General features: G+C 45.8%; 1 non-coding gene across 1 annotated transcript; it reads left to right on the top strand.

The window, feature by feature from the left end:
• The first annotated feature begins 270 nt into the window (after positions 1-270).
• Positions 271-344, top strand: trnan-guu (transfer RNA asparagine (anticodon GUU)). Its single transcript has one exon. It is a non-coding gene; the product is annotated as a tRNA-Asn (tRNA).
• The last annotated feature ends 12,148 nt before the right edge of the window (positions 345-12,492 follow it).

The raw sequence follows: 12,492 nt of genomic DNA, 5'->3' as shown, positions 1-12,492 counted from the left end.
TGGGACAATCAGAATACTTCGTCACAGACAAGGCACCGGAAGGCTGGAAGGTTGATCACACCGGTTGTGGGAGAGCTGGTTGGTGGTGACATGGAAGTGTCTGCAGTGTGCGGGACCAGACTGCTTCCACGCATCCACAATGAATGTCCCACCCTTTACTTGGGAAAAGTACAACTGAGAGTGGACAAGTTCCATCCCGGTCAGAGCAATCTGAAGCTTTAACTGACTGACACCCTGGTTTGGGATGTCTTGCAGTATGTAATTGCGTCAGTCTCTGTGGCGCAATGGGTTAGCGCGTTCGGCTGTTAACCGAAAGGTTGGTGGTCCGAGCCCACCCAGGGACGAAGCATTTAGCTGTTTTTCCCCGTGGATTCGGTGCTGCACGATTCCAGGTTGTCATTGTGCGATTGGCTGCGCGAATACATTCCACAAACATTGCCAGCTGTGCTGTTATCCAGTGAGTTCCCACTCCAATACTTTTATGAGCATTCAGTTTGAGTGCATACAGAACTGAACAGAGATATCAGAAAATTTAACAAAGTTGTGGGACATTGCTTTTTGTTAATATTGAACCACTTTTATGAATAAATCCATTTCTTCAAATATTTAATTCAACATGTTTTCAAAATGTTTCCGCGCAGTTTTGAACCAGAGACATTTCGCGTGTGAGGTGAATCTAATATCCACTACATTACGGAAACACTACAGCAATGTTCGGAACATAACCAGAGCTTCAACCTACACAGCTGGCCTCTACTTCAGGACCTGGTTTTATGAGAATAGAGTGATGATGCTATATTTAGGAAGGCTGTGAGTGTGGCAGGAATTGATCCAGTGTTTCCCAGACTTTACACACAGGAACAGGAGGTGGCCATTTAGCAGCGAGTGGTTAGGATCTGGAATGCACGGCTTGAAAGGATGGTGGAGGCAGACTCAATCTTATCTTTCAAACGGGAGCTGGATCAGTGTCTGAAGGAACAACCATTGCAGGGCTACAGGGAAAGGGCGGGGGAGTGGGACTCGCTGAGAGTCGGCACGGGCTCGACGGGCCGAATGGCCTTCCGTGCTGTAATCATTCCATGATTCTGTAAGTTAGTGGCACATTTCATAGTGTGGGTGGAAGCAGAACATTGCAAAGGGACATGGATTGAGTCGGCAAAACTAGAGGCATCTGATTCAGGAGATTCGGGGGGCGCAGAAATTCTGGAGTTTAATGACTTTGAAAGGAACATTTTTGTTTTGTGCAGTTACGGTCAGAGAAATGTTTGTGAAAGGAATTTTTTGTACAGAGGAATGCAGCATTTAATCTTCGACCTTAACACTTCTTCCTGTGTGTCGGGGTCACATTTCTTTTCGAGGTTATTCTTCTCAAAAAGGAGTTAGATGCAGTCCTTCAGACTAGGGGGATCAAGGGCAATGGCGAGAAAGCAGGAATGGGATGTTGAAGTTGCATGTTCAGCCATGAACTCATTGAATGGCGGTGCAGGCTCAAAGGGCCGAATGGCCTACCCCTGCACCTATTTTCTATGTTTTATATGTTTCTTGAATTTATATTTCCTTTGGTGTTTCACAATAACCAGACCTTTGCTCTAAAGTCTTTCTCACTGTTTGCCCAGTCTCCTGTTGATGTTACCAGCAATGAACATTTTGAACCAGACACCGAAAACACACTGTGCAAATTGGAACATGCTTTAACAGTTAACGTGGGGCTCGAACCCCCAAATTCGAGATTAAGATTATCATGCTCGACCGATTGATCTCACGGGGCTTCTACCAAATAGACGTTTTTGTCGTTGATTGCAGCCAGATGCCTGTTGGCTCCGCCCCAGATGTTTAAACTTGCTGTCAAGGAACTGCCAGGATCTTCTTGAATGGTGGACCAGGCTCGAGGGGCCGAATGTCCTACTCCGGCCCCTATCCTGACATGTTTATGACCTTATGACCTTTCACAGGAGAACAAACTCGCCCCTGAGCATGCATGAGGAGATAGCTCCAGAAAATATTCCCGCCCGGTGAGCTTTCGCGTGTGAGACGAACGTGTTAACCGCTCTACTGCGGAAACATCGCCACTTTCAGCACCCGGTCAGACGGAAATGTTAAGCGAGCAGGTGAACTGCTGAATCCCACTTTGAAGGAGTTGATCGTGGTGTCAAACAATGAGTTTCACTTAATGATTAAAAATAAGAAATGTCAGATTTAAACACAGACCTCGAGAGAAGACTGCAACCTGAACACAGCACCTGAGACCGCTCGGCCATCCTGACTATTTAATGCTGGGTGTGGCCACCTGCAGGTTGATTTTGAACTTTTGTATCCTGTCACATGAAATAAATGAGGGCAGCAGGCGTATCTCTGTCTGACACCGGGGAAACAGTGAGACAAACCTTGGAGCAAGGGTCTGGTTATTGGCAAACAGCAAAGAATATATTAATTCTGGAAGAACAATATCTAAAAGTACAGTAACCCTGATGTGATTTAAACACGCTACCTTCGGAACTGAAATCAGTTACGCTACCATTGCGCCACGAGGTCGACATCATACGACTCAGATGTTCGTCTGTATGAAGGTGTCACAATACAAGGAGCTTTAAAATCTCCGCCCATTCCCACCTGGTGTCAGAAGCAGCGCTCACCTCCCAGTCACCGTATGTTTTTTTCTTAAACTTTTGTGTTGCTTTCACGGGAAAGCATCATTAATTAACCCCTCACCTTCTTTTGCACAATGAAAGAAATGCTAACTGAGGGACAGTCGGATACTTCAATCATTTGTCCTGTGCTTTGGGGAGCGCGCAGGGAAGTGGACCTGAGTCCATGATCGGATCAGCCATGATCGTATCAAATGGCGGAGCAGGCTCGAGGGGCGTGTGGCCGACTCCTGCTCCTATTTCTTATGTTCTTATGTTCTTCTGCATGTTAACCCATTTTACACACTGTATTTTAGGATCTGGTTCAAAATCTTCATTGCCGATGACATCAGGAATCTGGGGCAACTTTTGTCAAATTTAACAGCACCGGTTATTCCGACCATGCACAGAAAATAGAATCAGTAGTGAAGATAAAATCCCACGGTGCTCATTTTCAGATTCAACGCAGTAGGATTTCAAATAAATTTTAAGAATTTTACAGTGAAAAGATTTGGAAGTGTTATTGCATTTGTGTCTGTAATTAAACGTCGTGGCGTCTGACTCCCGTTCATGCCTCTGCTGAATAAGAAAGGAGGGTTTGACGTTGACCAGACTGCACTGCCCCTGATATTTGTGAGCTCATCCTTTATATTCAGTGGTTTCTCGCCCTTTGATGGGCTGCAGTGTCGCGGATATCACGTTGGCGTCACACGCGAAATGTCCCCGGTGGATCCGTTTTCTCTACTGAAAGTTATCTATTTATTGAAGTGAAATAAAGAGCACTTCAGGAATAAGGGATCACTTCTGCCAGGAGAATAAATAGCAAATAAAAACAGCAAATGCTGGAAATCTCAGCAGGTCAGGCAGCATTTGCCAGGAGACGAAACTCGCCTCTGATTGTTCCTATATAGCAAGTTAAAACATAATGCTCCTTCCCGGGATCGAACCTCATACCTTTCATATGTAATGCAAACGTGATAAGCACACGTGATAACCACTACACTACAGAAACCTCTGGCACAGCTAGCACAACAGAGGGGAGCTGACCAGTGAGCTCCCTCTGTGCTGATCGAGAATTTGTCGGCTCACCTTAAACAACTTCTGTCCCACACTGAAAGTTCTCAATCCTTCTCCTCCACTGCCCTTTACAGAAATGTCACGGAACACCCAGCCACCGTGTTCACTTCCACATCCTCACAGTGGGGCCACAGAGGCTCCTACCCTCTCCCCGCGATCAGCGAACTCGCCCAGTTCACTAAATTAAACCTGGAACACGTGCCCAGCAAAGGGCAGGAGAAGCCACATCATCTGTAAGATCGGTCGATCACAGAAAGTATTGGTATTCATGGTGATTACAGCAATTATTAATCGTCTCACAGAAGTCAATTATTTTTACGCAATGAATTGATCGACAATTGAAACCAGGTTAGTGCGCCGGATCTTAACCCCTCGACCACCAGGGAACAGTTATGATACATGTAGAATTATTTATATATTTTCTTATTTGAACCTGAATATCAACGGCTAGCTACCTAGACATCATGGTGCAACGGTAGTGCGTCTAACTTTGAGTGAGAGAAATTGTTCCACAGTGACACCCATTTCATCTTTTGTTCCCTTTTAAACACGAGAAACTGAGCCAGGGGGAATAAATAGAGAAATAAAAGCAGAGGGATATAGGCAAGAGGAAGAGAGAAGGGGAAAGATACTGTCCCCACCCAGAACTAATGCAGAAACCCCTCTGCTGCGCTCGGGGTGGCCACCCACAGCCTGGGTACACTAACGGGAGAACACCAGCGGCAGGTTGGGGCCATAAAAGGAACGGCGAGCGGCCCTGGGAGCAGCTTGGAGGTGCCGGGAGACTACTCCAGGGAGCAGCGCGAGCTGGTGCAGGAGGGCGGCGGCAGCGAAGTGTGACGTCATCAAGGTCCAGGTCGGTGATTGGAGCGTGGGCAGGTACAGCAGGAGCATCGAGATCGGGGCGAAAGAGCGGTGAGAGACTGTGGAGGGATGTGATCAGGGCCCAGGGGAGGCATGAGTTCGGGGCCAGTGGCCCAGGGTTGTCACGGGCCAGCCCACACTGCGATATATGTGTGCACAGGGTCCGTGCAGCAGAACTGGTCTCCAGTCGACCTGCTTAACCCTTGCCACTGGACCAAGACCTCGCTCTGTCAAGCCCGTGTGATGGCTGTGATGCAACGGCCACCACACGATAAAAAAATCCACGCACAGATATCTTCCACCCATCGGGATGTAGTTCGAGTCCTTCATTGAAACACCTGTGAACTCATCCTTTTTCGGCGTGGAAGCAAGTCTTCCTCGTTTCGAGGGACCGCCTATGATGATGATGATGATGGATACATTAACGTCCCAACAGCTCATTGACTGCAGGAGTGGGACCGTGCGGCACTTCAGAAAACATGTCGAAAAGGCAAAGTCACTGATTCCGTCTCATGTGCTCCTCCGATCAAGAATAACAACACACACTAAAAATGCTTCAATAATGGTTACACTTTATCTCTGTGCAGCCTCTGCAGTCTAAAGACACCACAACGGTAGTGAGAATACATTCTTCCCATCAAAGTTCTATTTGTGCTACTTGGTTGTGGCAACTCTTGATTGCAGTCACCAAGATATCCCTTGACATATAGGGTAAAACTCATTCTTTTCCTTTGGCAATGCTTTTAAGAATCTGAGAAGATTTGACTGGAGGTTGATTAACAGATAGCACTTCGTAAGGCCTTTATGTCCATATTTTCTAAGCAGTTGGCTCGTTGGTCTAGTTGTATGATTCTCACTTTGGGGTTGTTACTTGAAATTTGCGAGAGATCCCGGGCGAGCCCTTTTTTTGCTGTGAATTTTGAATTTGCATCGAACTTTTGCAAAGAAGCACTTGCATTTCTGCAGCGTCTGTCAGGAACTCATAACGCCCCAAAGCGATTTACAGCCGTTGAGATACCTTTGAAATGTTGTCACTTGAGTAAAGATGTGCACAAATCACCCCACACGCACCTCAACTCTTTGTGAAGGAGTTCATAGAATCATAGACGTTTACAGCACGGAAGGAGGCCAATTCAGCCCATCGTGTCCACGCCGGCCAACAAGAGGCTATCCAGCCGAATCCCACTTTCCAGCTCTCGGTCCATAACCCTGCAGGTTACAGCACTTCAGGTCACATCCAAGCACTTGTTAAATGTGGTGAGTGTTTCTGCCTCTACCACCCTTTCAGGCAGTGAGTTCCAGACCCCCACAACCCTCTGCGTGCAGAAATAAATAGGTGCAGGCGAAGGCCATTCGGCCCTTCGAGCCGCACCACCACGGAGAATGAAACAGTTAATTCAGAGACCATGGTCCAGAACTTAAAGAAGGGTAACTTAGAAGGTATGAGGCGTGAATTGGCTAGGATAGATTGGCGAATGATACTTAAGTGGTTGACAGTGGATGCGCAATGGCAGACATTTACAGACTGCATGGATGAACTGCAACAATTTACCTCCCTGTCTGATGTAAAAATAAAAAAGGGAAGGTTGCTCAACCGTGGCTATCAACGGAAATCAAGGATAGTATTAAAGCCAAGGAAGTGGCATACAAATGGGCCAGAAATAGCAGCGAACCCGGGGACTGGGAGACATTTGGAACAGAGCAAAGGAGGAAAAAGGGTTTGATTAGGGCAGGGAAAATAGAGTAGGAGAGGAAGCTTGCAGGGAACATTAAAATGGACTGCAAAAGCTTCTATAGATATGTAAAGAAAAAAAGGTTAGTAAAGACAAACGTAGGTCCCCTGCAGTCAGAATCAGGGGAAGTCATAATTAGGAACAAAGAAATGGCAGACCAGTTGAACAAGTACTTTGGTTCAGTATTCACCAAGGAAGACACAAACAATCTTCCGGATATAAAAGGGGTCAGAGGTTCTAGTAAGAAGGAGGAACTGAGGGAAATCCTTATTAGTCTGGAAATTGTGTTGGGGAAACTGATGGGATTGAAGGCTGATATATTCCCAGGCCTGATGGTCTGCATCCCAGAGTACTTAAGGAGGTGGCCTTGGAAATAGCGGATGCATTGACAGTCATTTTCCAACACTCCATAGATTCTGGATCAGTTCCTATGTAGTGGACGATAGCCAATGTAACCCCACTTTTTAAAAAAGGAGGGAGAGAGAAAACAGGGAATTATAGACCGGTCAGCCTGACATCAGTAGTGGTGAAATTGATGGAATCAATTATTAAGGATATCATAGCAGCGCATTTGGAAAGAGGTGACATGATAGGTCCAAGTCAGCATGGATTTGTGAAAGGGAAATCATGCTTGACAAATCTTCTGGAATTTGTTGAGGATGTTTCCAGTAGAGTGGACAAGGGAGAACCCGTTGATGTGGTGTATTTGGACTTTCAGAAGGCTTTCGACAAGGTCCCACACAAGAGATTAGTGTGCAAAGTTAATGCACATGGGATTGGGGGTAGTGTGCTGACGTGGATTGAAAATTAGTTGGCAGACAGGGAGCAAAGAGTAGGAGTAAATGGGTACTTTTCAGAATGGCAGGCAGTGACTAGTGGGGTACCACAAGGGCCCTAGCTGTTTACATTGTACATTAATGATTGAGACGAGGGGACTAAATGTAGTATCTCCAAATTTGCAGATGACACTAAGTTGGGTGGCAGTGTGAGCTGCGAAGAGTGTGTTATGAGGCTGCAGAGTGACTTGGATAGGTCAGGTGAGTGGGCAAATGCATGGCAGATGAAGTATAATGTGGATAAAGGTGAGGTTATCCACTTCGGTTGAAAAACAGAGAGACAGACTATTATCTGAATGGTTACAGATTAGGAAAAGGGGAAGTGCAACGAGACCTGGGTGCCATGGTACATCAGTCATTGAAGGTTGGCATGCAGGTTCAGCAGGCGGTTAAGAAAGCAAATGGCATGTTGGCCTTCATAGCGAGGGGATTTGAGTACAGGGGCAGGGAGGTGTTACTACTGTTTTACAGGACCTTGGTGAGGCCCAACCTGGAGTATTGTGTACAGTTTTGGTCTCCTAACTTGAGGAAGGACATTCTTGCTATTGAGGGAGTGCAGCGAAGGTTCACCAGACTGATTCCCAGGATGGCGGGACTGACATATCAAGAAAGACTCGGTTCACTGGAGTTCAGACAAATGAGAGGGGATCTCATAGAAACGTTTAAAATTCTGGCGGGTTTGGACAGGTTAGATGCAGGAAGAATGTTCCCAATGTTGGGGCAGTCCAGAACCAGGGCTCACAGTCTTAGGATAAGGGGTAAGCCATTTAGGACCGTGATGAGGAGAAACTTCTTCACCCAGAGAGTGGTGAACCTGTGGAATTCTTTACCACAGGAAGTTGTTGAGGCCAATTCACTAAATATATTCAAAAAGGAGTTAGACGTAGCCCTTACTACTCGGGGGATCAAGGGGTATGGCGAGAAAGCAGTAATGGGGTACTGAAGTTGCATGTTCAACCATAAACTCATTGAATGGTGGTGCAGGCACGAAGGGCCGAATGGCCTACTCCTGCACCTATTTTCTATGTTTCTACATTCCAATAAGATCATGGCTGATCATTCACCTTAGTACCCCTTTCCTACTTTCTCTTCATACCCCTTGAGCCCTTTTGCCATAAAGGCCACAGCTAATTCCCTCTGGAATATATCAAATGAACTGGCATCAACAATTCTCTGCGGCAGAGAAGTCCACAGGTTAACAATGCTCTGAGTGAAGAAGTTTCTCCTCATCTCGGTCCTAAATGGCTTACCCCTTATCGCTTAGACTCTGACCCCTGGTTCTGGACTTCCCCAACATCGGGCATATTCTTCCTGCCTCTAACCTGTCCAGTCCCGTCAGAATTTTATATGTTTCTTTGAGATCCCCTCTCATTCTTCAAAACTCCGGTGAATACAGACCCAGTCAATCCAGTCTCTCCTCATATGTCAGTCCTGCCATCCAGGGAATCAGTCTAGTGAACCTTCGCTGCACTCTCTCAGTAGCAAAAACATCCTTCCTCAGATTAGGAGACCAAAACTGAACACTATATTCCAGATGAGGCCTCACCAAGGCCCTGTACAACTGCAGTAAGACCTTCCTGCTCCAATACTCAAATCCCCCAGCTATGAAGGCCAACATGCCATTTTCCTTCTTCACCGCCTGCTGTACCTGCATGCCAACTTTCAATGACTGATGTACCATGACACCCAGGTCTCGTTGCACCTTCCTTTTTCCTAATCTGCCGCCATTCAGATAATAATCTGCCTTCACGTTTTTGCCACCAAAGTGGATAACATCACATTTATCCACATTATAGTGCATCTGCCATGTATTTGCCCACTCACCTAACCTTTCCAAGTCACTCTTCAGCCTCTTATCATCCTCCTCACAGCTCACACCGTCACGCAGCTTAGAGGTACCTGCAAACTTGGAGATAGACCTCTCAATTTCTTCATCAAAATCATTGATGTATATTGTAAATAGCTGAGGTCCCAGCACTGAGCCCTGCAGCACCCCACTAGTCACTTCCTGTCATTCTGAGAAGGACCCATTTATCCCGACTCTCTGCTACCTGTCTGCCAACCAGTTCTCTATCCATGTCAATACATTACCCCCAATACCATGTGCTTTAATTTTGCACACTAATCTCTTGTGTGGGACCTTGTCAAAGGCCTTTTGAAAGTCAAAATACATTACATCCACTGGTATTTCCTTGTCCACTCTCCTAGTTCCATCCTCAAAAAATTCTAGAAGATTTGTCAAGCATGATTTCCCTTTCCTAAATCCATGCTCACTTGGACCGATTTTGTCACTGCTTTCCAAATGCTATGCTATTTCATCCATAATAATTGATTCCAGCATTTTCCCCACTACTGATGTCAGGCTAACCGGTCTATAATTACCCGTTTTCTCTCTTCCTTCTTTTTAAAAAAGTGGTGTTATATTAGCTACCCTCCAGTCCATAGGAACTGATCCAGAGTCGATCGACTGTTAGAAAATGATCACCAATGCATCCATTATTTCGAGGGTTACTTCCTTAACTACTCTGGGATGCAGACTATCTGGCCCTGGGATTTATCAGCCTTCAATCCCAACAATTTCCTGAACACAATTTCCTGACTAATAAAGATTTCCTTCAGTTCCTCCTTCTCGCTGGACCCTCGGTCCCTGAGTACATTAGGAAGGTTATTTGAGTCTTCCTTCGTGAAATCAGAACCAAAGTATCTGTTTAACTGGTCCGCCATTTCTTTGTTCTCCATTATAAATTCGCCTGATTCTGACTGCAAGTGACCGACGTTTGTCTTCACTAATCTTTTTCTCTTCACATATCTATAGAAGCTTTCGCAGTCAGTTTTTATGTTCCCAGCATACTTTCTCTCATACTCTATTTTCCCACTCCTTAATAAACCCTTTGTCCTCCTCTACTGAATTCTAAATTTCTTCCAGTCCTCAGGTTTGCTGCTTTTTCTGGCAAATTTATAGGCCTCTTCCTTGCATTTAACACGATCCCTAATTTCCCTTATTAGCCACGGTTGGGCCACCTTCCCCGTTTTATTTTTTCTCTAGACAGGGATGTACAATTGTTGAAGTTCATCCATGTGATCTTTAAATGTTTGCCATTGCCTATCCAGCGTCAACCTTTTAAGTCTCATTTGCCAGTCTATTCTAGCCAATTCACATCTCATGCAATCGAAGTTACCTTTCCTTAAATTCAGGTCCCTGGTCTCTGAATTAAATGTTTCAATCTCCATCTTAATAAAGAATTCTACCATATTATGGTCACTCTTCTCCAAGGGGCCTCGCACAACAAGATTGCTAATTAGTCTTTTTTCATTACACATCACCGAGTCTAGGATAGCCAGCCCTCAAGTTGGTTCCTCGACATATTGGTCTAGAAAACCATCCCTAATACACTCCAGGAAATCCTCCTCCACCGTATTTCTGCCAGTTTGGTTACCCCAATCTATATGTAGATTAACGTCGCCCATGATAACTGCTGTATCTTTATTGCACGCATCCATAATTTCTTGTTTGATACTGTCCCCAAACTCACTACAACTGTTTGGTGGTCTGTGCACAACTCCCACTCGTGTTTTCTGCCCTTTGGTATTCCGCAGCTCTATCCATACAGAGTCCACACCATCCAAGCTAATGTCCTTCCTTAATATTGCGTTAATTTCCTCCTTAACCAGCATCGTTCCCCGACCTCCTTTTCCTTTCTGTCTATCCTTCTTGAATGTTGAATACCTCAGGATGTTGAGTTCCCAGCCTTGGTCACCCTGGAGCCATGTCTCTGGAATCCCAATTATAACATATTTGTGAATTGCTGCCTTTGAGTGAATTCATCTACCTTATTACGAATAATCCTCGCATTGAGGCACAGAGACTTCAGGCTTGTCTTTTTAATACACTTTGTCCCTTTAGAATTTTGCTGTAATGTGGCCCTTTTTGATTTTTGCCTTGTGTTTCTCTGCCCTCCACTTTTAGTTTTCTTCTTTCTATCTTTTGCTTCTGCCCCCATTTTACTTCTTTCTATCTCCCTGCATAGGTTCCCATCCCCCTGCCATATTAGTTTAACCCCTCCCCAACAGCACTAGCAAACATTCCCCTCGACATTGGTTCCGGTTTTGACCAGGTGCAGACCGCCCGATTTGTACTGGTCCTATCTCCCCCAGAACCGGTTCCAATGTCCCAGGAATTTGAATCCCACCCTCCTGCGCAACTCATCAAACCATATATTCATCTGAGCTATCCTGCATTTCCTATTCTGACTAGCTCGTGGCACTGGTAGCAATTCTGAGATTATTACCTTTTAATTTAATTCCTAGCTCCCTAAACTCAGCTTGTAGGACCTCATCCCATTTTTCCCTATATCATTGGTGCCTATATACACCACGACAGCTGACTATTCACCCTCCACCTCCAGAATGTGCTGCAGCCACTCCGAGACATTCTTGACCTTTGCACCAGGGAGGCAACTTACCATTCTGGAGTCTCGATTGCAGCCGCAGAAACATCTATCTATTCCCCTTACAATAGAATCCCCTATAACTATAGCTCTCCCACTCTTTTTCCTGCCCTCCTGTGCAGCAGAGCCACCCATGGTGCCATGGACTAGGCTGCTGCTGCCTTCCCCTGATAAGTCATCTCCTCCAACAGTACCCAAGGTGGTGTATCTGTTTTGCAGGGGGTTGACCGCAGGGGACTCCTGCACTGTCTTCCTTCCACTGCTCTTCCTGATGTTTACCCATTCCCTCTCTGCCTGAGTAACCTTTACCTACGGTGTTTTCAATTCACGACATCCTCAGCATTGTGGATGAATCCGTGTGCAGCTACAGTGCCGCAATGTGGCCTGTCAGGAGCTGCAGATGGATACACTTGCTGCACATGTAGTCATCAGGGACACTGGAAGCATCCCTGACTTCCCACACAGCACAGGAGGAGCATGACATGTGTCCGAGCTCTCCTGCTATGATTTAACCATTTGATTTACTTAATTTGGTAACAATTCCAAAGTTTCCGTGCTGCTAAGAACAAGAAGAAATCAAAGAAACAGAAAACTACTCACCACTCAACCAGCCAATCACTTACCCTCTTGGCTGTGACGTCACCCATTGATTACTTTTGACTTCTTTCTTACTTTTCACCCTGCACCAGCTGTAGCTCGCTGCTCGCTGCTCCTCCAGCCGCTGCTCCTCCGACTGCCGCCGATCCCCGGACTCCCGCTGGGCCTTTATAGGCCGCTGCTCACACCTCCTCTGGTCACTGCTCCTCCGACTTTTGGAAAAAACGAATTCAGTCAGGCAGAGTCTGCATGGATTTATGAAAGGGAAGTCATGTTTGACAAATTTGCTGGAATTCTTTGAGGGTGTAATGAA

The sequence above is a fragment of the Pristiophorus japonicus genome, unplaced genomic scaffold (genome assembly GCF_044704955.1).
Source record: "Pristiophorus japonicus isolate sPriJap1 unplaced genomic scaffold, sPriJap1.hap1 HAP1_SCAFFOLD_130, whole genome shotgun sequence".
In the NCBI taxonomy this organism is placed as follows: domain Eukaryota; kingdom Metazoa; phylum Chordata; class Chondrichthyes; family Pristiophoridae; genus Pristiophorus; species Pristiophorus japonicus.
The sequence above is the reverse complement of the archived record's forward strand: the minus strand, read 5'-3'. Positions and strand labels throughout refer to the sequence as shown.